The sequence below is a fragment of the Pogoniulus pusillus genome, chromosome 19, assembly GCF_015220805.1.
Source record: "Pogoniulus pusillus isolate bPogPus1 chromosome 19, bPogPus1.pri, whole genome shotgun sequence".
NCBI classification, from domain to species: domain Eukaryota; kingdom Metazoa; phylum Chordata; class Aves; order Piciformes; family Lybiidae; genus Pogoniulus; species Pogoniulus pusillus.
In genome coordinates this window covers 10,741,566-10,767,817 of record NC_087282.1, presented here as the reverse complement: position 1 = coordinate 10,767,817, position 26,252 = coordinate 10,741,566, and the positions used below count along the sequence as shown (strand labels likewise).

The window sequence follows — 26,252 nt, the reverse complement described above, 5'->3', positions numbered from 1 at the left end:
AAGCTCAAAATGAGCAACGCTTGGCCTGTGTTAGAGCGCTCATGGCTCTTAGTGTTTCTTTAAAGGACCTGAAAAAACTCAAAATTCAGCTTTTGTCTTTTTAAAAGCTATTTAATATGCAGCCTGTTTCAGAGTTGTTAGAAATGAATGCTCATTTCAATATATTTCCTTATTTAAATGTCAGTGAAAATGAGATACAATCACATCTCAAATGAGAGTCATAGGATGGAGGCAGCTTAGTAATTTATTTCCCATTATTAGTTGGAATTTTAGTATTAAGAAAAAAAACATTTGGACTATTCATAACAATCTACCATCTGCTCTTCTTAGTCCACACTTATCAAAGTACATTCAGAAATAACAAACCTGAAAGCCAGATTTCTGATATACTACAGCAGTGAACTGATTTCATCAGCGACATAACAACAGCACTTTAAATACCTGTCTCAGATGGTTTAGATGCAACCAGATGCCTGATGTACAGTATGTTAATTAAATAATAATTTACAAGTGAAGTTCCTTTGCATAGGTTACTCAGCCTCCTATTTAAGTAAGAGGCTAGTTACTTGACTGATTCCCATACTTAGCTCTTTGAGTACAAACAACTACATTATCTGAGCCTCTAAGTAGTGGGTGAGGCAGGCAGAGCAGGGAGTGGTCACAGAATCATTTATTCTATGTGGTGATAAGAAATCATAAACCTTTGACATTCTCATCCTTAGAATCATAGAATCAACCTGGCTGGAAGAGACCTCCAAGTCCTACCTAGCACCCAGGCCTCTCCAGTCAACTAGACCACAGCACTAAGTGCCTCGTCCAGTCTTTTCTTGAACACCTCCAGGGACGTCGACTCCTTCATTCTATAGTCTTTTAGTAGTGGAAAAGCATTTTCAGTTACACATGTTATTAGCAAATATAGGCAGACTAACAAGTAAATCACAACCTGTAAATGCAGACTAGAACACTAAACCATCTGGGGAGCACCACCTTCTTTCAAAGCCACAATACCTGCACTAATACAACATACAAGGGCAGAACCTTCATTTCACCTTTCTAAGGATGCCAACTGCCAGTCCCTTTTAAAATCATCTTCCTTCTACAGAGGAATGTTTCCTTTCCTCTGACTGCTTGACAAAACTGTTAAAAAAAACCAACCCAGCCAGTTTTTGAAGTGCAGTGGTAGAATATAGGGTTCTATGGTGATACTGAGCAAAGTTATTACTTATTTACCAAAGACATTGGCCCACTCTACTCAATTCCTTGCAGACATTTCAGCCCTAAAAGCCATTAATAGTGAAAAATTCTACCCTGAAATAGTTTTATGGGTAAAACTTTTGACACATGAATACAAACACCACTGATTCAGCATAAGCAAAAAAGTGGTAAAAGCACAACAAAGTTTACTATAAAAAAACCTGTACAAAGGGTATCTTAAGTGCATCATTTCATTCAACAAACAGTTCATTAAAGCTAATTCATTTTTTAAATTAGGCTATCACATAATTTATAGCCTACAATGCCTCACACATTCCACTCAATTGCTCCATACAGACATGCTCAGAACTACCTTCTGAATACAAACTAGCAGTCTTTCCTATAGGAGTAAAAACATTGCATCTCTGGACTTTAGACACATTAAAAAGGTATTTCTCTGGCTCAGGTTTCAAAGTTTTTTGCTTCTCTAACTTTCCACACTTTTCCAGTCATTATCAATTATAAATAAAACACACACACACACACATGTATGCACATTATATATATATAAAAATCTATCTTTATGTCTCTAGAGCAAAGACTTCTCTCATCTTAGCAGCTTGTTTTGATTTTATATTTACCTCTGGCTACTGCGCAAGTTTTTTCAGGTTCTTTGGGTATACAACTAGACTTGAAACTAATTCTGAATTTTGCTCTCAGTGATTTGTACCAATGGTCAATTATTGTCTAGAATCACCTCCTTTCCCTTCTCTCCATTCTAGAAACACCTCCATATAAATACAATCAAATGTTTATGTAGAACACATCCCAAGAATTATAATACTAGGTAGCAGCTTTAAAGTGCAGCATAAATCTGCAGTGGCTTCAGTAAATCATAACTGATATCTCTCATAGAAAATGGAATAATAGAGAGAAAAGGCAATGAACTAGGTGAGACTTGCAGCAGTTTCCAGTGTACAACATGGTGGAGGTAAAAATAATTCATCCAGATCTTTTATTCTGTGCTTTTTGTAGATCTCTCCTAGGCCACAGCAGTTTTGCTCAGATATTAATCCTTAAGTTTGTTTCTGAAACTATCCTGGAGTCCAGACTACTGTTTTCAGCTGGTATTTCATTTATTTATTAGCCACATATGTAGCATCTCAATGTGAAGACCATGCATTAAAAGCTTGGGAGCAGAAAATGGCTGATGTTATTTCGCAAGGATGGGACACCACACATTAATTAAGGAGTCCCATTACAGTAAGTGCACGTTAGCAAGATAGAAACCCCTCATGCCTTTAGCTAATTATGTGAAATTGTTTTCCAGCAGTCAACAGCAAATTTGAGAAGGACATTAATATCCAAGAAGAACTCAGACTGCTCCTTCAGTAGAATACATCCATCGATACTGCACAGACATACATCTACCAAAATTCATCTTCCCTTTTATTTTTTCTCTGAACACTCAGAGAACTTTTGCTGCAGATGTTCTGAGTGGGTTTCATGAAGCACACTCCAAACAGGCCAGTGTATATTCTTACCATTTACCCACGAGAGGGCACCACAGGACTTCATAAGCAGTCAGACTCAAGGAAGAAGAGCAAAGCACTACTACCGAAAAACCAGAACAAACAAGTGAGGTTTCAGCAGGTGCTTTTTCTTTTGGTTAAGAATCTGTCTTGGCACTTAAACCCACCAAGTATCTTTCTGTAGTACAATTAACTTTGAAGACACAGATGAAATGAAGTACACTCAGAAGTCACATCAACACCATAGGGATGATTTCACCTGTACCCCATCTTAAATCATCTCCACCCCTTTGAAAGTTCAACTTCTACGCTCAGGCTGGAACCAGAACTTACCAGTATTTTCTAATCTTATTTTCAAACGTTTTTAGCTAAAAGAGAAAAATATAAATAACATGAACAGCTTATATGTCTGTTCAGACTGCTTCAATTTTCTCTTCTACAGTAAACAAATGAGATGAACTTTTAGGCTTTATTTGGTTTGCATTATTCCCAAAGTCCCACAGTTGCTAGGCTTTTCCTCTCCATCTCCTTTCTCTATGGTCTCCCACATTATTCACTGTTGCTTGGCCCATTTTCCAGGACTTGCTTCAACTTGAATGTTCTTTGAACATTTATACTAATGATCTATTGATTACTGTTTCACTTCAGCTTACACCAGCTGAGAAACCTATCTCTGAGATCTCCAGAGGGGTTGAACTGAAATGCACTTCCTCCCACATTCCAAGATGCCAAGTCTTCTATGCAAAAAGTACTTAAAGTTACAGAGAAAGATTCATTATTGAACACCACCACGTGTGGCTTCAAAGCAGAACAGCTAGAATAAAAAGTAAAGATTCACCCATTCCCCATTTGTTCCATCTCAACTATTGCCCAGTGACTGAAGATCTTATTTTCTGAATCCAAAACTGGAATGAAAAATGAAGGCAGCTGTTTGCTCAAAGAGGATCAGCAAGGGCTATAGAAAAATCACAGAAGTGGAAGTTGGCTGCTTTGGGAAAAACATATCAGTAGGGCTTCTGAAGCATACATTATGAGTCCTCTGAGTGCTCTGACCCACCTGTAAATATTTCAGTATAAATACTGGCAAAAATACTTGTGCTTAGGGTACAACATTTAGTGCTAGAAGCACTATACTGCCACTACGATATTATCAAAATGAAGTAGACATTTGAAAGGGTTTATTTATATCTTGGGGTTTGCTAAAGAGAGAAAGATCTTTCAGAACTGAAAAACACCATTAATTTCTCTTGACTAACAGCTGCTAACTCTCAAAATATAAATTAAGGTTTTGGCTTTGGATTTTTATTTGGGAAACTGATTTAACTCATGCAAATGGTTTATTTGATAAAAAAATACTGCTTAAGTTTCTCTGGAAGAAAAATTAGGCAGTTCTGTATCACACTGGAGTCACTTACACCCAAGTTCACCCAGTCTATAATCTGCCATTTGAAGCCAACACTAACACTCACAGAGGTCAATAAATCTGGAGCACAGCTATAAACTCTCCTGCAAATGATGATATCTCTTAGAGATCCCCTGTAACACCTGTGCCAGCAGACAGTGGAACACTACCTGTGATGGTTTGGGTGTTACCCCACCCAAACCCCCTCTCACACACACTTAAGAAAATCACCCAGACTAGACTCAAAAGCTGGAAATTAAAGAAATGAAGCAACATTTACAGCTGAGCACAATATACAAGCATATATTCACAATATATACAGCTATATACAGAAATATACAAGTTAAAAAGGTAATACAGAAACACAACAACCCTCCCAGAAACCTAAGTCCCCAGGAGGGGCTCCCAACCACAGTTCCACCTCCTCTCCACCCCTCTACTTTATCCCAGACTTTGCCTATGTTCAAGGTGAGTTTGGAGAATTGGCCAGGAGGCTTAGGAAGTAGAGGGATTAGATACACAGACAGCAGGTTAGAGAGAGAAGTGCATGTGGCCAGAGCCCAAGAGCAAATCTGTCATCTACATTTATGTTCTGTTTTTTATACATCTCAGCAAGCCTATGGGTGAAGTAGACATCACCACTGTTTCCTTTTTGCAGCCTACAATCTAATTCTTCTCACCAAAATATTCCAGCTAGGCTCAAACTAGCACACTACCTTTTGTCACTCTTCCCTGTGAGATTAGCTGTGGATACCGAGATCTTCTCATCCAGCCAAAACATTCTTGTTAGCTCTTGTCCAAATTTTTTGGCAGTAGGTAATGGTTCTGGTTGCTACAAAATGGTCACAGATGGTGTGATAAATGCTAGGAGATTATAGTCATATAAATGTAGCCCCTGCAAGTTCTCTTTGTTACTTTTACTGTACATCCTTCTTCCCTTTACACCTCCTATAATTGACACTTGAAGTTCACTGATACAATGACTATTCTTTAATAGGCAGCAAAAATGGTCTTATAAATGATGTCCCCCTCAGTTAACCGGGGCACAGAAAGTGTGTTCTCCAGCTTCAGTCCAGCTGACAAACTGCAGCAACCTGGTACTGCAACCAAACAAACCACAGCACTGACTGCAGCCAGTTTTTGGTGGTGGCCACTCATGTTCTCCACCCAGGGCTGGACACAGCCTTATGTCTTTGGAGTTTTTTTGTTTGTAATAGTAAGTTCTTACAAATGAGTGGCTCCTTGGCAGGTGCCTTCCAGCATGATTCTTCAATTACAGCACATGTGCCATGTAAAGACAATCACACACACAAATGTGTGAAAAATCGAAATGGCAAAGACTGGTACAAAGAGAAAAAAAATGTGTGAAAAACTGAAATGACAAAGGCTGCGTTAACAGCTTGTCTCACAGCCACAGACTGGAATAGCTGCTAGCAGTTGTGGAGTTAGAAAGAGGTAATGAGATGAAAGGACTGACTTCAGATAGCCTCTGCTTGCCTTTGTGCACAGGCACTTTATCATCAATTGAGGGCAGTTGCTAGTAAGATGTTTACGCAGAGTCAGATGTAAAGTTTGGACAGGCTCAACACATCATCAGGAGATGATTCCCAGCAAATAAACAGAATGCTGTTTGCTTACTTTTTAAACAAAACTCCCTAAATGGGTACTCAGGAATGAGAAGTACTGACTTTCAACTTGGCATTCTGGAAAGAAAGGAAAAAGACAGGAAGGAAAAAGACAGGAAGGAAAAAGACAGGAAGGAAAAAGACAGGAAGGAAAAAGACAGGAAGGAAAAAGACAGGAAGGAAAAAGACAGGAAGGAAAAAGACAGGAAGGAAAAAGACAGGAAGGAAAAAGACAGGAAGGAAAAAGACAGGAAGGAAAAAGACAGGAAGGAAAAAGACAGGAAGGAAAAAGACAGGAAGGAAAAAGACAGGAAGGAAAAAGACAGGAAGGAAAAAGACAGGAAGGAAAAAGACAGGAAGGAAAAAGACAGGAAGGAAAAAGACAGGAAGGAAAAAGACAGGAAGGAAAAAGACAGGAAGGAAAAAGACAGGAAGGAAAAAGACAGGAAGGAAAAAGACAGGAAGGAAAAAGACAAGAAAAAAAGGAAAAAAGAAGAAAAAAAAAAAGAACATTTGCAATAAAAGTGCTTAAAAGAGAAAACACAACAGCAAAAGCAGGGTGAGAGGCATTTATGTTGTTGTCTTTACATCAGAAAAGACAACAGCATGACCTTTCAGTTACACTCTGAATTCTTGGTCGAGTTGTTTCCAGAAGACATTCTTGCATCTCTTGTGCTCACTAGTGACACTTCTTCACTGAACCACAAGTTTGACAATGGAACTGCCCACAGAGTAGGATTTGCTCTGTAGTGTTCTCCCAGTACGGAAGAGTGAGGGGAGCACCACCCTCAATGTGTAATCTAAAAGAACCATTTTTGGAAGCTTCCCAAGCGTTTACAAAAACCATTCTATGCCTTGTTTTCAAGTTTCCAAAAGCTGGTGTGCTTGCAGGTTCAGAGCACACCTGCAACCCTCAGCAGGAAATGGATTCTGTTTTGTTATACAGACAACGTATGCTGGAAATGCCTCCCCATGCTCTTCTACTGTTGTTATACTCCTCAAGGACTTACACTACTGACTGACTTCAAGAGGCAGGAGTGACTGGATAAATCTTCAGTTTTACCCAGTTCAACTAATTCTATGTTTTTAATTCCTTGTCTGATCTTCTGATGCCCATTAAGTTGCAAACAACAGCAAAGAGTAGCTGCCTGTTGTTAGTTCAATATATTTATTCTATCAGGAGTAAGGAGAGGACAGTCCTAGCACCTCTGCTTTATTATAAGCTACACTGTGCCTTAGACAAGAAGAATCCTGTTCTCCATATTTGTAATCTAAAATAATAATCTGTAAGAGATAATTTAGGTTTCAAAGCTTACTTCTGAAATCATTTAACAGAAAATTTAAGCCTTGTTGTGTTTACTAAGCATATTTAGGTTCTACATATCTTTTCCTCATCACTTCTGTTCCTTATGCTCTCCAGTAATACTTGTGCAAAGGAAAGAAGATGCACAGCTTTCTCCACGTGTAAAGAGTTAACCCTCCTGGGTGAGTGCTCTTGACCCTGATCCGAGGTCTGACCCTCTCTCCAGGTATAGTGGTTAGCCCACTCGCCCTTCCTGTCTAGCCCCTAGAAAAACAGAGTAACTTCCTGTTTCTCTCTCTCTTGCCCTGCCTCCCTGCTTGCCAGCATCACTATCTTGTTTCCTGCTACTCTTTGTTTTACCCCGTGGCCATCAGTCCACGAGGGGACCAAACCATTGCCATCAATCTGGTTGTATTTACATATTTTGTGTCTGGTTTTCCCTTCCCTATAGCTCTTTGTAACTCCCCTATCTTAAATACTTTTTATTTATTGTTAAAGTTTTCTCTTTTAACTTCCAAATCAAAGTGAGATGATTTATTTAGGAGTACTTTACCTTTTCCTCTCTACTTCTAATTCCTTTCCTTTGGGAAAAAAGGGGGAAAAGGGAAAGGCATCCTATAAATATAGTTAATAGAACCAACAACAATTTGAGTCTCTGGGAAATTTAAACTAGAACCAAGACACCACACAAAGAGAGGAATTGAATAAAGGGAAGAAAAATCCACAAGATTTCCTCTCAAAGACAATTGCACTAATTTTCAGCATAGCTTATCTCTACCATAACTGCAGACTTGAGGATTTTAAACACTGTGTCTCCCACAGATAAAGTTTGCCAATTATTTACCAAAACTAAAGGGCAGGAAGTTACCTTTTTTCTTTCCTATGCTTCCAATAGACCTTTCTAACAGCATGATGACATTGTAATTTAAGATACAAACCAGCTCTCCTACTTGAACCATTTATTACACACATAAGACCTTCTACTTATGAACTTCCAAAAAATATCCACAGAAACACCTTGCAGCCGAAGAGAATCACTCAATCCTCACAGAAACTAAACCACATCCTTTACCTGTAAAGAACAGAGGCATAGCTGACCACCAACTAAGCTTTTTCACAGGAAGCAAAAGAGGACTAATGATGAAGCAAGAGTGAGAACCACTCATTCTTTGCATCTTTTGCACAAGGAAACCTGCATTTTTCTTTATCCAATTTTCCTAAATGCTCAAGCTGTGCATTGAGCCTGCTTGGGTAATGGGAAACAATAAGCTCAGAAGTCACTGCATGGCACAAAGTAGTATGCGGTGTAAGCATAATTCACTACTGCACAAAGATGTGTAGCTGACAATAAAAATGTAGAAATCCAAGTTAGCTACTGGTAATTACTGCTCACAAATCACTAAAAATCTCATAATTTCACATCTCATTGGTTTTTTCCCTCCCCTCATTAATCAGGAGTTTCAAAACAACACACTTAAAAAGCTTTCTCTTGCATCTGGGGTTTAAAAATAATACTGTCAAAGTGTAGTTGCTTATTATTGTAAAGGAATAATGTTTAGAGAATTTCTGAAAGTTAGCCCAAAAAACTTCACTGCTGTCATTAACTTCAGCTGCTAAACAACTCATCTGCTGCTGGAAAAATTAAACAGTTGTTTACCAACCACTGGAGTCCCAAATGCCTTGTGACTTTTGTGATGGTTTGGGGGGTTACCTGCTCCCTCACTCTTATGAAATCACCCAGACTAGACTCACTTGGCTGGAAGTTAAGGAATGAAGCTTTATACTTAAAGCATAGCACAATATCCAAGCAGATATTTACAATATTTACAGCTATATACAAGTTTAAAGTAATAAAGAAATGCAAGAGCCCTCCCAGAAACCAGAGTCCACAGGAGGGGCTCCAAACCACCCTTCCACCTTCTTTCCACCACTCTACCTTATCCCAGAGTATGCCTTACATGCAAGGTGAGTTTGGAGGATCAGCAAGGAGAGTTAGAAGCAGCCCAGGTCAAAAAGCACAGGCACCAACTGCCACAGAGATCCACACACTCTGACTCTCCTGCTTTGTCTTATCTATGTTTTTGTTCTTGTTTTCATGCATCTCAGCAAGCCTATGAGTGAAGCGGACATCACCATTGTGTCATTTTCACAACCTAGAATCTCATTTCTCTAATTAAAATATTCCAATTTGCTTCAAACTAGCATAACTTAAAAAAAAATCCACTAAGTTATCAAGCACAGCAAGATGCAATAAGGAGTCTCTCCAAATATAAATACAGACAAACCAGCACCCCTTCAGAAATGGACAGGCATTGTATAGGGTCTGTTGTAATAATGAACATTGCAGACACACAAAATCAAGTGAAAGGGAGGTCTCATTCTGGAGAGGTTTAGTATTCAGACACTGAAAATTTCAACCAAGTTCTTCTGTTAAGAACAATCCATGGCAGAGATACTGTTGAAACTCAGAGTGAATGATTGAAATGGTTATGCTCTATCTACCCTAGTTCTCATTTATTGCTCCTATGCACTGTTTTGAATCTAGTTTAAAAGCACTAAAACCAAAACAAGCTTTCTGTGAAGCTAATGGAAAATCCCTTGTAGAGTACCCATTCCCTGCTCTGCTTAACATCCCACTGTTTTCAAATGCCTTGGGGTTGTTGCTGAATTTAAACGGTAGCTGTGCTGAGTTCCTTCCCAAAGTGGAGGGGGAATGTGACAGAACACACACAAGGTACTCTGAACTACACCTGTATCACTACTGAAGCAGTTTGGTTTCCCAGCCACTCTTCCACCCCAGCAGCAGTGTTTTCTCACATAGAGATTACTTCATTAAATAGTTGCTGCACCATGGTCACCCAGGGGAGGAATGGGTACTAATGAAAGATTGAAGTAGTTGGCTTCACCATCACCTTTCCTACACAAGAGATGGAAAAATTGCAGTTGAACTTATAAGTTGGATTCGGAGAACAAGCAGGGTTGTTCCTCTCAGGTTTTCACTGACACTGGAACTCAGGGCTAGTGTAGAGGATAAACTCGTTCCAGTAAAACTCTATGAACAAATTAATCTCTCTGATCAGATTGATGCCTCAAAAAAAAAAAAAAAAAAAAACCCCAAGCAAACCAACCAACCCAAACAAAAAACCCCAAAACAAAGCAAAAAAACCCCGAATCATAAACAAACAATTAAAAATCCCCAAACCCCAACCACCCACCCTCCTTCCCCCAAGAAAAGTCTCTAACCAAAACCAAACAAGAAACCAAACTGAAGAGCAACCCACAACAAGCCAAACACTATGAAGGACATGTATCTCCAGAATTTGGAATATCCTAGTTCCATTTCCCTTTTAATCCATTCAGGAAACCAAACTTGGTTTTTTTCAACTCACTTCAAAGCAATAATGCACACTCTTGGTACCTAAGAAGTTATTTAATATTTGTTTCATCAACCTGCTCTGGACTATTAAAAAGGACAAAATAGAACAAAATAGACAGAAAAGCAACTACAGAAGGCTTGTGAAGCACAGACATTATCTTCTGTCTGCTGCATGACACACTACCACTGAGATTGACCCTTGTGATTTCTCTGTTTCTCTTAAAGCTCTGTCTCTGGCAACAGAAGATTGGATGAAAATAAAGCCACGTACAACAATAACTTCAGCTCTTATGCTAACAAAGTCTGGAAGTGTCATGTAAAAATAAATCAAGGAGTTCAAAAGTGAGAAAGTGAATAAAGTGAGCTCAAAATCTAATATCCTTTTGAAATTTCAATTTTGTCTACAATCCTGTGATTGTTTTTGACATCCCTTTGAAGGATTGACCTTTAAGATTAAATTACAGCTATGATGTTCACTCTGACTTTGGGAACGAGAAGCAGAGTCATTGTACATGAGATAGCTTACTTAAGAAACACATGCACACACCTTCCAAACTCAAGTCAGAATTGCATTTCACTTGTGCAGACTTTACAAGCAGCACAGGCCTTAACTCTAAACTTGACATAGAGGAATCCTACTATCAATATGAAATGTCACTGCCTCTAAGCTGCAATTATAGTAGGTGACAGCGATACAATACATGGGAAAGACTTCTCTGTATCAATATAATCTATTTTAACTCATCAAATGTGTTTCTCTTAGAAATGGAGACACACACAAAAAATCCCTCACAGGCATATGAAACAAAAATTACCTATATCATCTAATCTTTCTTTGCTAAAACGAGATACAGCTATACAACACAGCTCTGGAGAAATGATTTTTTTCATACATTCTCATCTCACAGGCTCACAGGATATTAGGGGTTGGAAGGGACCCAAAGAGATCATCCAGTCCAATCCCCCTGCCAGAGCAGGACCACAAAATCTAGCACAGATTACAGAGGAATGCATCCAGACAGGCCTTGAAAGAGTCCAGGGAAGAAGACTCCATAACCTCTCTGGGGAGCCTGTTCCAGTGCTCTGTGACCCTTACAGTAAAGAAGTTCCCCCTTGTGTTGAGGTGGAAGCTCTAGTGCTGTAACTTACACCCAGTCTCAATAAAGAGACATTCAAAGCCACTCATGGAAGACATGTTTGCAATTTAGTCTTACACAGCCTTTGCACATTTTAGAAAAGACAAACTTCACTAATGGAAACTTTTAAAAAGTTCAAACTGAAACATGTCGAAGACAACAATTTGAACATCTGAAAAACAAAAGAAATCTGGCAACAGGAGGAGACAGTAGGAAAAGAGATTACCAGCAGTCTAAGGCATTAAAAATATGGCTAAAGAGGATAAAAATGCACACAAAATTGCCAAGCATTAACAATATAGATGTCCCTGCCATTCTGAACTCTCCTGTCAGCATGTAGCTTAACAAGCAGCTAGATATTAAAGCTACTGAATTTCAACTTATTGATCAACCCCTTGTATTGGCATAATTGACAGTCAGCACAACAGAAACAACATTTGCTTTCTACCTATGTAAAGGCCATAGTAACTTTTGCAAACTACATTCTCCTCCAAGACAAAACTGCCTTCCTTCATCAGCAGCCTTTTCCACACTACAAAGCCCAGTAAAGAGCTTGTTGTCCATCATTCTCACCCCACATTCCCCACCGACATTTCCAGTTCTCTCCTGCCACAGTACATTTCATTCCAGTCTCTGTGGTGAAGCATGAAATCATGCAGCACTAATTCAGCAGATGTAACTGGTTTCCCTGTCATCAAATGCCATACTTTTCAGTATCACCAATGAAGACAGTCTATAAGGAGGACTGTAATAGTCCATGCTAGTTAACAGGTTGGCCCTTCTTTCTTTACAAAGCCTTCAGAACTCCAATGAACACCAACATAACTACTGACAAACTCTCCTTTGGCCTCTTGTAACCAAAGTGGAATTTTCAGGAAACAGACTGAGCAGGTACCAAATGTATCTTCTATCTCTTAGTGTTTTTGCTTTATCTCTCTCTGCCTGAAAGATGACTAGAAAAGCCTGTATGATCCTGTTGTCTATCATGCTGTAGTGTGGTACCAGACAGCAAATGCATAGCATTTTAATGGAATTTTTATGTAATTTTCTTCAGACTATTTGTTGGCTAAAAGTTTTGATCATTTCTAATATTCATGTCCCATCTCAAAACCCCAATCCAACAAACAAAAACCAACCAACCAAAATCCAAACCAGAACAACTCCATACCAAATCCCAAATCTAATGAACAAAAAAAAAAAGAGACAAAAGGCTCTCAAGTGGTTTAGAATCTTTCCGCAAATAATCATGTGTTAAAGTCCAGCCTGCAGGATGTGCAGACAATAGATGAACCATGGAACCTTAAGGCAGTACATATTTAGAATCAAGAAGCACAGACACCAAAATGGATTGGTCCAGTCAGCACTTAGTGCACTCAAGTGCATGGGCACGTCACAGAGGAAGGGTGCACATCTTAAGTGGCAGAAAACTTCTCACTGCTAATCATAGTTTCAAAGACACATTTCACATACTGAAGCATGGCTTCTACATGATTCCAGTCAATGAGCTTCTAAAAAATGAGACCAATATGGAAAATCTTTCTTGCAGTCATTCTGCACTCTGTGCTGTCTACTACTACCTGAAGGGAGGCTATAGCCAGGTGGGGTTGGTCTATTCTCTCAGGCAAACAGCAACAGAACAAGGGGACACAGTCTCAAGCTGTGCAAGGGGAGGTCTAGGCTGGATGTTAGGAGGAAGTTCTTGACACAGAGAGTGATTGGCATTGGAATGGGCTACCCAGGGAGGTGGTGGAGTTGCTGTCCCTGGAAGTGTTCAAGCAAAGCCTGGATGAGGCACTCAGTGCCATAGTCTAGTTGATTGTCTAGGGCTGGGTGCTAGGTTGGACTGAATGAGCTTGGAGGTCCCCTAACTTGGTTGATTCTATGATTCCCCCCAAAACACACATTTTATGCTTTCAAACTTAGAGCAAGTTTTGTAACTTCCTGCCAAAATCTTTCTTAAAAGCACCTGAACTGAAATTTCACAGATGAGAAAGTAACAAAACAGAGATCACACTAATCTAAGGCACTTCCTTCCTACAAGAGTTACGCTTGAAGGAAACAATGCATCTCATGTTTAAGAACACTGTATTTCTGTCTTTATGCATTGGTAATTCAGTCTCACGCTAGGATAAAAGTAATACTAAGAATTTTATTGCAAGTAATTTTTCAGATCCACAGGAAGAGCCTTCTACATTTCCTTGCTTATTTTCATTTGCCTTTTTTAGTTTACTCATCAGTCTTCGTTCGCAGAATCCTAGATCACCCACAAACTTGGCTGAAAAGCCATTTCACATCTGAGGCAGCATCTATCACCTGCTAAGGAATGCACTGATTCTGCAGCTACACAGGCAGCAAAGCTTTCAAAACTGCAAGCCAAAAAGTACAAACATCCATTTTTGGGCAGCTTGCAGCTGTCAAGCCTAATGTGAGTTTTAAAGCAAGATCAATGTTTAAACTCCTCTCTTTCCTACTAAAGGAAGTTGAGAGAAGGGTCACGCTTCGGAGTCCAGTCACAACCCCTCTATCTTACTAAAAGCTGAGGAACTGCTGCTAGTGGCAGAGAAACTTGTCACTAAAGTATTTGTGCTGCTTTTCTAGGGGCTCCAATAGACATACAAGAGCACCAGAGAGCTGAGGAATTAAATCTGGAACACTTCTGACTACTCTTTGCAAAAAGACAAGTGACTCAATTCCATGTTGCAGTGGGGTATGATATTCACTGGCACTTAACAGAGGAGACATGTGTCTCAGAAAACACCATGTACTAATTAAAGATCACCTTGAACATAGGCAAGTCAGTCAAATTCTTCTTATCTTTCCACTAGGACTAGCTGCTCATATAAACCTATGCCTCAGTTCATGCTCCAGACGGATGCTTAGAACCTTGACCACCACAATACAGAAGGACTTTTGCAAGTTCAAGAGAACTCTACCAAATACCAAATCCTGTTCTGGGTTACAGCTTGTGGCCTTGCAAGGTGTGTTTTGACTTCATCTTTGGCAAGAAGATGAGAGTTGTTTATTATCTTTACAGCATTTGCTAATCATGAGATACTCAAAATTATGTTCAAATAAAAATACTAGTTACAGTAGTTTCCTTGAGATCATGTGTGAAGCTTTGGAGCGGATAAAAGGCCACCCACCACTACTGCAGCCTGCAGGAAAAAGGCTTTTAATTCAGGGAAAGAAATTCTAGTGAGAAGATAGAAATTATATAGCAACGAATACTTAGCATTTAATAACAGATAGGATGTACAACATTCACACACGCCTTCAAATGAATGCTGACATTTAACTCTATCCCTCTAGGACAATGCTGCAGCACTTCAGCTAAAAGCTGTGCTTCACTGTGTCAGTAGATGCAGCATGCTGAATACTTGCACTGGGCTTGAGTGAACTGGAGTTTTGCATGGGGCTCTGTACTGGAGTCAACTGCACTGTCAACCATTTTTCAGCAGTGTCTATGGCAGAGACAGAAGGTTAGAATGCACCTGAAGTGGTGTGAGCTGTTGAGAAGACATTAATTCATACCCTATAGACACGGATTTAGTATCTGGTGAGGAATTTGCTACATTCAGGTGACCTTTCTGTGTTCTGAAATGCATTCCCTCTACTTCATCACCATTTGACAATGGGCATTTAATCTTACTAATCAGAAAAGGATTAGACTGTGAGACCTGAAGCACTAATGAAAGCCTCTCATGTGCTTCACACATTTAAACAGATGTGCTTCACGCATTGAAACAGACTCACATTGATAGGCACATAAAAAGATTTGATAGTTAAATATGCTCTCCCTTTTAGAGCAATTTGTATTTGTCAGTTGTTCAGTGTAATGAGATTTATTTTCACCAGAGTGTATTTGCTGAGGAAAAAAAAACCCAACAATTCCAAAGAAATATGGAAATACAGATTCTAATATTGTGGGGCAGAGACAGCATTTTGGGGGAAAAGAGGCAAAAAAACCCCCCAAACAATTAGAATATGAACTTAAAATCTTAATTTAGCCATTTAGCTTCAAAACTGTAGTTGACTTCCATTTATAGCACAACGATGTTTAACACCACAGTTTTGGAGCATAGTTTCTGAACTACAGAATTGCAGTAAATTATTAAAATCCTCAGATAAACTTTTCAGGTAGAAGTTCTCCTATCATATTTTACAGGGTAAGTGAAAATGAAAAATATTGATTACAGAGATACTACTCTTTGAGGCTACTCATGAGACCAAAAGAAAAATCAGAAACCATATGAGAAAAAAAACCAACCCATGTATTGCTCCCAGTCTCTAAGTCAGGAAGCTTAAAATATTTAACAATACACAAGAACTCTTATTTCCTAGACAAAATTTCACTGTGGTCACTGATCAGACCTATTTTTCTTTATCACTGTTGATTTCCCAACATTTCCTGAGCAAGGAACTTATGTTTTGCTAGGATAAATTTTAGACAGCTTACCCATTAAATGCTTCCCACACATATTAGATCACCTTTATTGCACCTGCACAAGTATATTTCAGGGAAAAAAAATACTTCCTATGTTTTCTTGGTTTAAAGACACTACTTCTTGGGGAAAGAAATGTTTGCTAAAGATAACTCTGCCTTGACAACACATTATTGCAAAAATAACCCTTTGAAAATACTGCCCCATTGCTACTTAAAATATATGAATCACTTGTAGCTTGAAACAGTGTTCGATCAAACTTATTACTAGCAACAATTATGTCAGTCTTGCCAAAAAAATACCAGCTAATGAAAACACAGGACAGAACAGAAACTCCAGAGTTCAGTCTGAACTGAGACATACCTTGAATGACTCTTAAGTGTAGCACTATGCTATACACAAACCATTTTTTGGACTTCTGATCTACTTATCTTCTCATTCCTCCCCCACTACAGTAAAAACAAAACAAAACTAACAAAACACCCCCAAAACTTTCATTTTCAGCTATGATATAAAAAAAAGAGGTGTGGAAACTTTATGGCAGTTACATTGAAAACAAAACCAAAATGCCACACAAAATGATGGAGGATGTCAAACACTCAGGAGACTTCCAGGTAATAAAATACAGCAGTTAGGTCAAGATTGTTTCAAGATTACTTCAGCCAAGGCATGACTTTATTTTCTCTGTCTTTCAGTTCAGCAGTACTGGTCCACTACATATAAAACAGCAACATTTCTTCATGTTCCTTGTGAAATATCAGAGAATGAGTTATTGTAAATGATGAGAGAAGAGTACATCTGATAAACTGCTGCTAATGTATTAGAATCTCCCAATATTAATCTGAAATTCTCTTCCTAAATTTCATGAATCAAATTCTAATCAAGCTGGTGCTGGTGAAAATTCTTCCTGGATGAAGTGCACACTATTAAGAAAAACTCTGGAAAAACCTCCACAGGCAGTAATTAAATATCTCTTAGGAACATGATGGTACTACAAAGAGTAACTCTTGGTACCCTTTTTCAAGGCTTGAAAGTTTATGTGGAAGTTAAGCACTGAGTTCGCAGGACCATGCTGGAAAAAGGAGGCTGTGTGTCCAACTGCAAGGAAGAGTTGGCTGGCAGGGAGACAGGTGTGCTAACAACCTGAGAAATTTACTCCTTTGTTGGCATCTATTAGAGAAAAAGTTTAAATATTAACAACTCACTCTTAGGTTGTCTCAAACTCTTCTTTGCACTTGACCAACATTTCATCCACATCTTCCTGCCTTTTCCCTTTCAGGCCTTCTAAATGCTCATACGTACTCCTTGCTACACTCATTTTTGTCCCATCTGTGCAGAATAATAGATTGACCTCACTTTACTAGGCAGAATCCTTTTTACATGACTGAGCATTTTCTTAATCTAACTTGTCCATAATATTTTTTTAAAACTAATTTCCAAGGAAAGGAAAAAAAAAAAAAAAAATCAACTGTTTGAAAGCAGTTAAAAAACCCCAAGCAAATAAATAAATTAACGATATATATTTTCCTAAGTGCAACTACCAAATCAGACAGGAGAAATGTAAAAAAACCCCTCCTGGCTGTATGACTACACTCTCCTGCTGTGTCACCTGTTACTTAAAACCTGGAAACCACTTTAGCATAAAACTAGAGCCATGTCACTGCCCTGTTACACAGGCCCAAAATCGCCTCACTGCTTATTTTCCATGTTCTGTTTACGGGTTCATAAATACCTTACAGACCACAGCTGGGTGCTTAAAAAATGCTTAACATTTCATTTCTCCTTTTCTTCCCAAAGGTGATAAACAGCTTCAAGAAGTTCACTGGTATAGGAAGATGTAGCTCAGGACTTGTTGAGCTCCCAAGCGTTCTACATCTTTTCATTTGATCCCACACAATTAAAACAGCAAGGTAGTATATTTATTAAATTTTCATGGAGAATGATTCCTGCAGAGACTTCAAAGATTTCTTTACAGAGATATAATTATACAAAAATCAAACCTTTTCTTTGCTAAAAATGCTGAGCTCTCTATATAGGAACTTTTGCTGGGTTTTTTTTGGGGGGTGGTGGTGCAAAATTAACTGTGTTCTAAAATTTTAAGTATTTATCTTCAAAATCCAATTATTTTTGTTAAATACTGAGGCACCATTTTGATAGCAAAGCATCAGAAAGTGTTGGCAAAATAAACCATAGTATTCCTATAGCAAAATTAGTGAGTTATGGGCTAAGTGGATAGGGTGGAAAATTGTCCAGACTGCTAGAATTAGGGGGTTGTAGTCAGCAGGAAAAAGTCCAAGGGCCAATCAAGTACTAGTGGCATCCCTCAGGGATCAATACCCAGGCTGAAACTGTTCAACATATTTGTTAACATGTTGGACAATAGGCTAGAGTGCACTCTCAGCCTCATGGCAGGGGCCAAGGCACTGGAGAGTAGAACTGTTAAAAAGAAGCTGACAGGCTGAAGAAATAGGCTGACAAAAACATCCTGATGTTAAAAAAAGGCAAATGTGGAGCCCTAGACTTGCCATAACCCCACACAGCAGTAGAGGCTAGGCAGCAACTAGCTAAAGAACAGCTTTAAAAAGACTTCAGGGTCTGGTTGAACATGAATCATCAGTGTCTTTGCAGTGGGAAGAAACAAATACATACTAGGCTGCATTAGCAGGAGCAGACAGAAGCAATTACTCTCCCTGTTCAGCACCCATAAGACCACATCTGTGACCAGTTTGGGGCTCACCAAGTATGAAATAGACATAGAGGTACTGCAGTGTGTTGGAGTGACCCAAGACAAAAAATCCTCAGCAAATAAAAATTCATGACCAGATGTGACGCTGACTTCAATCTCCATCTTTTCACCAAAGTGTTTCTTATTTGACAGATGACATGTGAAGGAGTCACTTGAGGAAAATACTGGATAGACTGTGACCATACTATACATTGGTACCAAAAATGCATGTATTGCACTGCCATTCCAAAAGTATGATGCATATACATACACACATGTACCTCTTCCTTGTGCATCATTAACAAGTATCAGAAAGCAGAAGAAACTGTATTCAGTCAAAAATGTCCCTAAAAATGCTAGGCCATTAAAAGGAAAAATGAAAAATAATGAAAAAGAAATACTTTCACTATGTATGCTACAGGCTGCCCAGAGAGGTTGTGGAGTCTCCTTCTCTGGAGACTTTCAAAACCTGCCTGGATTCCTGTGTGAACTACCCCAAGTGATCCTGCATTGGCAGAAGGGTTGGACTCGATGATCTGTGGAGGTCCCTTAGAACCTCTAAGGTTCTGTAATTCTGTGAAAGCCTGTGATGGTTTGGGTGTTACTTGCCCCCTCACACTTTGGAAATCACCCAGACTAGACTCATCTGGTTCTGGAAATTGAATGAAGCTTTATATTTACAGCTTAGCAGAATATACAAACAGATATTTACAGTATATACATTTATATATAGAAATACACAAGGTAAAAGGTAATACAGAAACACAACATCCCTCCCAGAAACCTGAGTCCCCAGGAGGGGCTCTCAACTGCCCTTCCACCTTCTCCCACTCCCCTACCTTACCCCAGATGTTGCCTTGTGTCCCAAGAAGGAATGGAGGGTTGGCCAGAGGGGTTAGGAAGCAAGTGGATTCATCAGAGAGATGGAAGGTGAAGTTAGAGAGAAAATACCCAGAGCCCAGACAAAGAGCGGCTCCCTTATCGGTGTTGGATTCTTGCTCTTATACCTCCCAACAAGCCTATGAGTGAAGTAGACATCACCCTTGTTTCTCTTTCACAGCCTGTGATCTAGTTCTTCTCACCAAAACATTCTAGCTAGATTCAAACTAGCACAAAGCTGAACTAGAGCTGCAGAATCATGAAAACTATTGTGTAAAGTACAATAGTGTGTTAGGGCTCAACCACTAGAGCAGCTCAGTGAATTGATTTTAATTACTGCAAACCAGAACAAAACATATCAAGTTACTGTGTGTTAGGTTGTCAATTTGAAGAGCAGCTAAACATCGATGGAGAAGAAACCACAAGAGATGAACAAGCAACAAATTCCACCCTGATCAGTTTAGCAAACACCAAACTCACAGAACTGGATCACGTAAAGTTGATGAGTTAAAAATCAAATCAGCTGACTTCTCTGTAAAGAAAAGGCATTGCTTTTTAATGTATTTTTAAATAATGCCCTTCTACTACGTAGAAACACAGGAGACAAACTTAGGAATCATTTTTAAAACAGAAATAGCCAACTCTTAAAACTTTTAGTTGTCATTTCAATTTGTTAAGATTGATGAATGCTTATTGTCAATTTTGTGGAGTGCAAATCCTTTGAAGTAGCTAAGCAGAAACAATCAATATGTTTTGACAGCTATTCCCATAGCATCACTGTCCAGCAAGACCTATTGTTCCTCTTTCCTCTCCCAAGCTCTTTAGGACAGCTGTATTTTTAGCCTGTCATGCAATGACCTTTTTATTTATTTATTTTTCTCCAACTTTACTCTTACTTGCAAAGAATTGATCTCATCTTATTTCAACAGGTTTTTTTTTTTTGGTGTAAATACAACTTTGTTTTTGACAGAAGGAAAAAAAAAACCCTCAGATCACCACTACCACTAAAGCACACACATACAAATTTGCATCCCAGTTGCAATTTCCCTGTATTCCAGTAAAACAAGAAAAGAGTCTACTTTGGTACATTCCATTGTTCAGTGAAATTCAAAGACCTGTATCACAACTTAAAACCATTAGTGTAAAATTCTCATTGAGATTGTGGTTGAATAATGTCACACCCAGCATCATGTTGAGGTGCTGGAACATATCCAGAGAAGGGCAACAAGGCTGGTGAAAGGCCTGGAACACAAACCCCATGAGGAGAGGCTGAGGGAGCTGGGGGTGTTTAGCCTGGAGAAGAGGAGGCTCAGGGGTGACCTCATTGCTGTCTACAACTACCTGAGGGGAGGTTGTAGCCAGGTGGGGGTTGGTCTCTTCTCCCAGGCAACCAGCAACAGAACAAGGGGACACAGCCTCAAGTTGCACCGGGGGAAGTCTAGGCTGGATGTTAGGAGGAAGTTGTTGGCAGAGAGAGTGATTGGCATTGGAATGGGCTGCCCAGGGAGGTGGTGGAGGCACCGTCCCTTGAGGTCTTCAAGAAAAGACTGGATGAGGCACTTGGTGCCATGGTCTAGTTGACTGGATAGGGCTGGGTGATTTTGGAGGTCTCTTCCAACCTGGTTGATTCTATGCCATCTACAGAACTTCTCATACTCTGTTCATTGGTGGAAATCTAAGAAACAGAAGTTTAGGTCACTGACCCATCTGAAAGTAAAAACCTGTTTCAGAATTTGACATTTTCTACAGCAAATATTCAGTTCTGAGCTCTAAGTCAGGGAGAGTGTTATTAGACAAATCCCTTAATACATGTCTAGGAAGGTGCAAGAAAAAGCTGGAAGGCAAAGTCACTTATGGTTGTACTCACAGAAGCACAAAACAACCCGTGTCACTCTGCCACACTTGTTAAAAATCATCCATTTCCTCAGAACTGCACAGAGCTTTAAGTCAGTAGCTGGACTGGCTGCAGCATGAGCTGATATGGTCTGATTTAAAACATTCTTTGTAAGGTCAAAACGACATGTAATCTCTTTATTAGCACAGCAAGGCTCAAAAGAAGCTGTCCAAGGACTGAACAACTATCTTATGCTTAATAGCGTGTGTGTGTTTAAAATCATCCTTTCCTTCATGCTTTTTGTTGTTATTTATAAGGATGTGGCTGCCTGCCTGCCCTGTGTATGTTCCAATTAGTACTGTGAGAAATATAGCTCTTGGTTCTTCCAGTTGTCTGTCAGGGCAACTGCCAACTTGTCTAGTACTACATTTGCCATGGCCAGAGATCCTCATCAGTACCCAGCCTGCCACAGTTGCAGCTCTTAACATCATCCATAGTGGCACAGCTATGACTGCTACTGCTTTGTCTTACAAACAAAATAAACTCAAACCAAAACCCACAAACAAACCACCCTGCACCCAAAAGAAAAAAAGATACAAACCAAACCCCAGAACAAAAAACAAACTAGCCAGCCAATCCATCCCAGCAAAACCCACCAAACCCAAACCAGCCAAACAAACAATAACAACAGCAACCAAAATCACCAGCTGCTCCCACTGTCAGTTCTGCAGCTGTTGGTGTCAACCACTGCCTGGCATTCTAAAACAAAAAGTTGTTTGGTGCCACAGCACCTAAGTGCCTATTAAGTTTTGAAAACCTAATTGATCACAAACTGGCATTAATATAATTGTTTTGACATGAGAAACCACAGCTGACACTAATAAACAAACAAGTTTGCTTCTAAAACACTCTATTGTATTCTACTCCATTTACTAATCTAATCTTTCTCCAAGTAAATCCAACTCACTGCAGGACTACACACACAAGAGATGACAATCACTTGACATTTACCTAGAATTATTCCAAGTAGTGGCAGTACAAACATTTGTGCTTTATCTGAAGCATCACTTTGTCTCCTGAAACACTGCAGGAGCACAACGAAGGATTGGGGAATTAAGCATCAGTTCTGTGTGCAAAGCCTGAGATTACAACTATTAAACTCAGATCAAGATGTTTAACAGAGTAGTTTTCCAGTAAAGTAATAAACAGCTACCATTATAACAACTCAAAAGATACTGTATCTCTAAATGTGGAAACAAAAGTAAAGAATATGTACACAATACAAAGGAAAAGGGGGGGGGGAAAAATCAGTCTACTTTCCCAGCGCAGGCTGCTTTACAGGTTACATTCTGTAGAAGTGAGACTGATAAAACATTTCACTGCTGGTTCTCCAATGAGGAGAATTTTGCGCATTCATTAATAAGATTTGATTCTGGCTGATCTACTTTCTACATGTGTTCCTACTCTTCAGAATGGTTGTGTGCATTAAAATTCTCTTGGCTGGGCTGCAATGCTGATGGAAATACAGATTTCTCTTTCTTTCCCCCACCCTCCTATGCCATCACTAACCTATTTCTCATTTTTGCTAAAGTAGGCAACCTAGAAGTTTTGTCATGCAAATTCTACAAGCCATGTCACTCTTCTGGCATGTGAAAATTGAATTCTCAGCATTAAATATTTACAAGCCATTCATAATCTAAAAACCATTCTTCAATACTACTCCACTAATCATTTGATAAATACATTTAAGGTATGGTAATATGCCATTAAACATTTTCCTGAGCAAAAAAAATGACTTGCACTGAATACATTATCCACTGTGAAGTGTTTATTCAGAATGACTCAATAAGCTTCTCCCTTTTTTAAACTACCATACTCAAACAGCAGATTATGTCTGGCCAGTGGGAACTATTCTATCAATACTATTTTCAGAATGCCTAAAGCCTGCCTGCTGCTTCTTGTTTCTGTTGCCAGTAATCATTGCAACTTCCAGCATTTGGCCTGTTGGCTCACACAAACTATCTACTTTTTTTTTTTTAAATCTCTTAACTGCTGTCCTGAGATTTATTTTGATTCTCTCAAACCTTCTACACAGAGGTCAAGAGAAGAATCAAAAGGTCCAGTGCACAGCATTTTGTTCTCAAATTTACCTTGCTGAAGGCAAACAATGCAGTCTTGTCAACCTGGTCATTTCCTTGAAGCCTGTCCACTGACTTTCTTTTAAATTACTTGCTAATTAGCAGAGTCATAAAGTGTTCCAGTAACTGCACAGCTTCACAGCCTTTCAAAAAATACTATCTTAATCCCTGAAAGTCATCTTAGACACAATAGTTGTTATTAGAAAGTCCACAAATCTATTGCCCAGGAATTATTACAATCCCGTATTGAGAAAATATCAGCAATCACTCATGTGGCTTTGCATGAATTTAATGTTGCCAGTACTAAAAATAACAACATATTAAATTGAAATTATCAGGAATTCTTCACTGAGAACATAAACCATCCAAACAAAAAGGTACTTGAAGATGACAGGGGGAAATAGAAGAGAAGTCTGAAAGAGATTTTACATTTTCAGTGCAACCACGTTTAGGAGCACATGGCAGCAGTGACTTCCTTCTGCTGAATTTTGTTTCAGTTTACACATGCTAGTTCACAAAACATATACCAATTTAGTCACACTTCTTTCTCACAATATTTCAACCTCCAAGATCTCCAGTGGAGACAAAAAGGAAAAAGAGAAAAGGAAGAAAACAGGCCAGGGAGTTTTTTTGCCATCACTGCTCTCTATTTTCAGTACATAAAGCTATCAGGGTGGCCTACTCCCATTGATGAAACAGCCCGGGACTGGAAAGGGAAAGACAAAAGAATTCAGCAGGAAATGTTAGGGTGCTAACTGGTGGAAGAAAAGCACTATACAGAGTGGTCTGACAAACAGCCACAGAATTCTGCACAGATGAAACGATTCACACTACCCAATTGCCTACTTGAAATCACATGTCAATTGTTACACAATAAAAAGAAACTACATTGCCTCCAAGTACTACTGCTGCACTCATCAGCATCCTTTCTTTGAAGGTTAGAAATCAACAATATTCTACTCTTCTTATTTTAAAGGTAATTCATTTTCTTAGCACAATAGTTGATTTTATGCTGTAGTAGCAATGAATTTGCACTATGTGGTTCTCATTTTTAGCTTCCACTTGCTGCTACAGACCGAGAGAAATTTCAGGAATTTCTAGTAAAATGTTATTCTGAGTAGCCTTGGGAGTGTTCAGAACTAACAGCTTCAGGAGACCCTTGAGGATATCAGTAAGTGTTTCATAAATTTAGCAGCTGAGTTTTCACACCAGGCTGCATTTTTTGTCATGTAACCTAAAAATTCTACACCTGCACGAGATCGTCGGTTTCTAGTTTCCACTGAGCTAGCAGATGAAAAGACTTGTTCCACAGCAAGCAGTAATGACACACTGTCCTTACTGCAATCTCCTCTGGAGAAGCAGAACAACAACTGCAATACCTCAAACTTGTAAGAATCCTCAGCAGCAAGTGTTTCCAGTTGAGGAAGGAAGAAAAGACAAAATTCTTTGTCCATAACCCACCTTTGAGCTTGAAGGCAGAATAAGAGAGAAGTCTGAATGTGCAATAAGATTTAGTTCTTAATTTCAGACATTTTAAATGGATGAATACCCGTTTGAAAACCTGTTATCAACTGCTTTTCATTCCGAAGCAAATTACAAGCCAATTGGCAAAGACAAAGCCAGAATTGCTTCAGGATATACTGTCTGCAGCTGGCTGTGAACGTAATTTCCTTCCCTGTGTTCCTGCTTTTACATACTGATATGCTGCACAACTGATCACTTTCATCTATATACCTTATAATAGATTCACAAAATGTGATATCTAATCTGGCTCAGGTTAGTATAGAATCATAAAATGGTTTTGGTGGGAAGTGTCCTCAAAGATCATCTAGTTTGAACTCCCCACTGTAGGAATGGACACCTCCCATTAGAACAGGTTGCTCAAGCCCTCATCCAACCTGGCCTTGAACACCTCCAGGGAGGGAGCATCCACAACCTCCTTGGGCAACTCGTTCCAGCAGTAGTAGTAGTCTGGATCAAACTGTATTTTGATGTAACTACTGCCTTTAGTCATCTGAGAATTGAACATCATCATATTTTTTCTGAAAAGTTTTACTTGCCAGTGTCTGATCTACCAAAGTTGAGTATGATTTAACAGCTAATAAGACAGCAATTCTCTTACAGGCACAAGTAAAATCAACTTTCATCACAGGATGTTAGGGGTTGAAAGGGACCCAAGGAGATCATCCAGTCCAACCTCCCCTGCCAGAGCAGGACAGTACTATCTAACACAGATCACAGAGGAACACATCCAGACAGGCCTTGGAAGCCTCCATAGAAGAAGACCCCACAACCTGTCTGGGAAGCCTATTCCAGTGCTCTGTGACTCTTACAGTAAAGAACTTGCCCTTTGTGTTGAGATGGAACCTCTTTTGCTGCAATTCACTGCAATGTTGCTGCAATTTATATCACAGAGAGCAAGTGAGCAGAACCTGTCCCCTCCCTCCTGTCCAGCCTTCAGATACTTATAAACAGCTATCAAATCCCCTCTAAGCCTTCTCTTTTCCAGACTAAAAAGCCCCAGGTCCCTCAGCCTCTCCTCATAAGCCATGCCCTCCAGTCCCCTCATCATCCTCGTAGCCCTCCGCTGGACCCTCTCCAGCAGATGCCTGTCCCTCTTCAACTGGGGAGCCCCAAACTGAACACAGTATTCCAGATGAGGTCTC

The 26,252-nt window shown here is 39.3% G+C and overlaps 1 long non-coding RNA gene across 4 annotated transcripts in view; it reads right to left on the bottom strand.

Annotated features, from left to right (window-relative positions):
- LOC135183896 (uncharacterized) overlaps positions 1 to 26,252 on the bottom strand; it is a 70,947-nt gene that overhangs the window by 29,415 nt on the left and 15,280 nt on the right. The window lies entirely within an intron of this gene.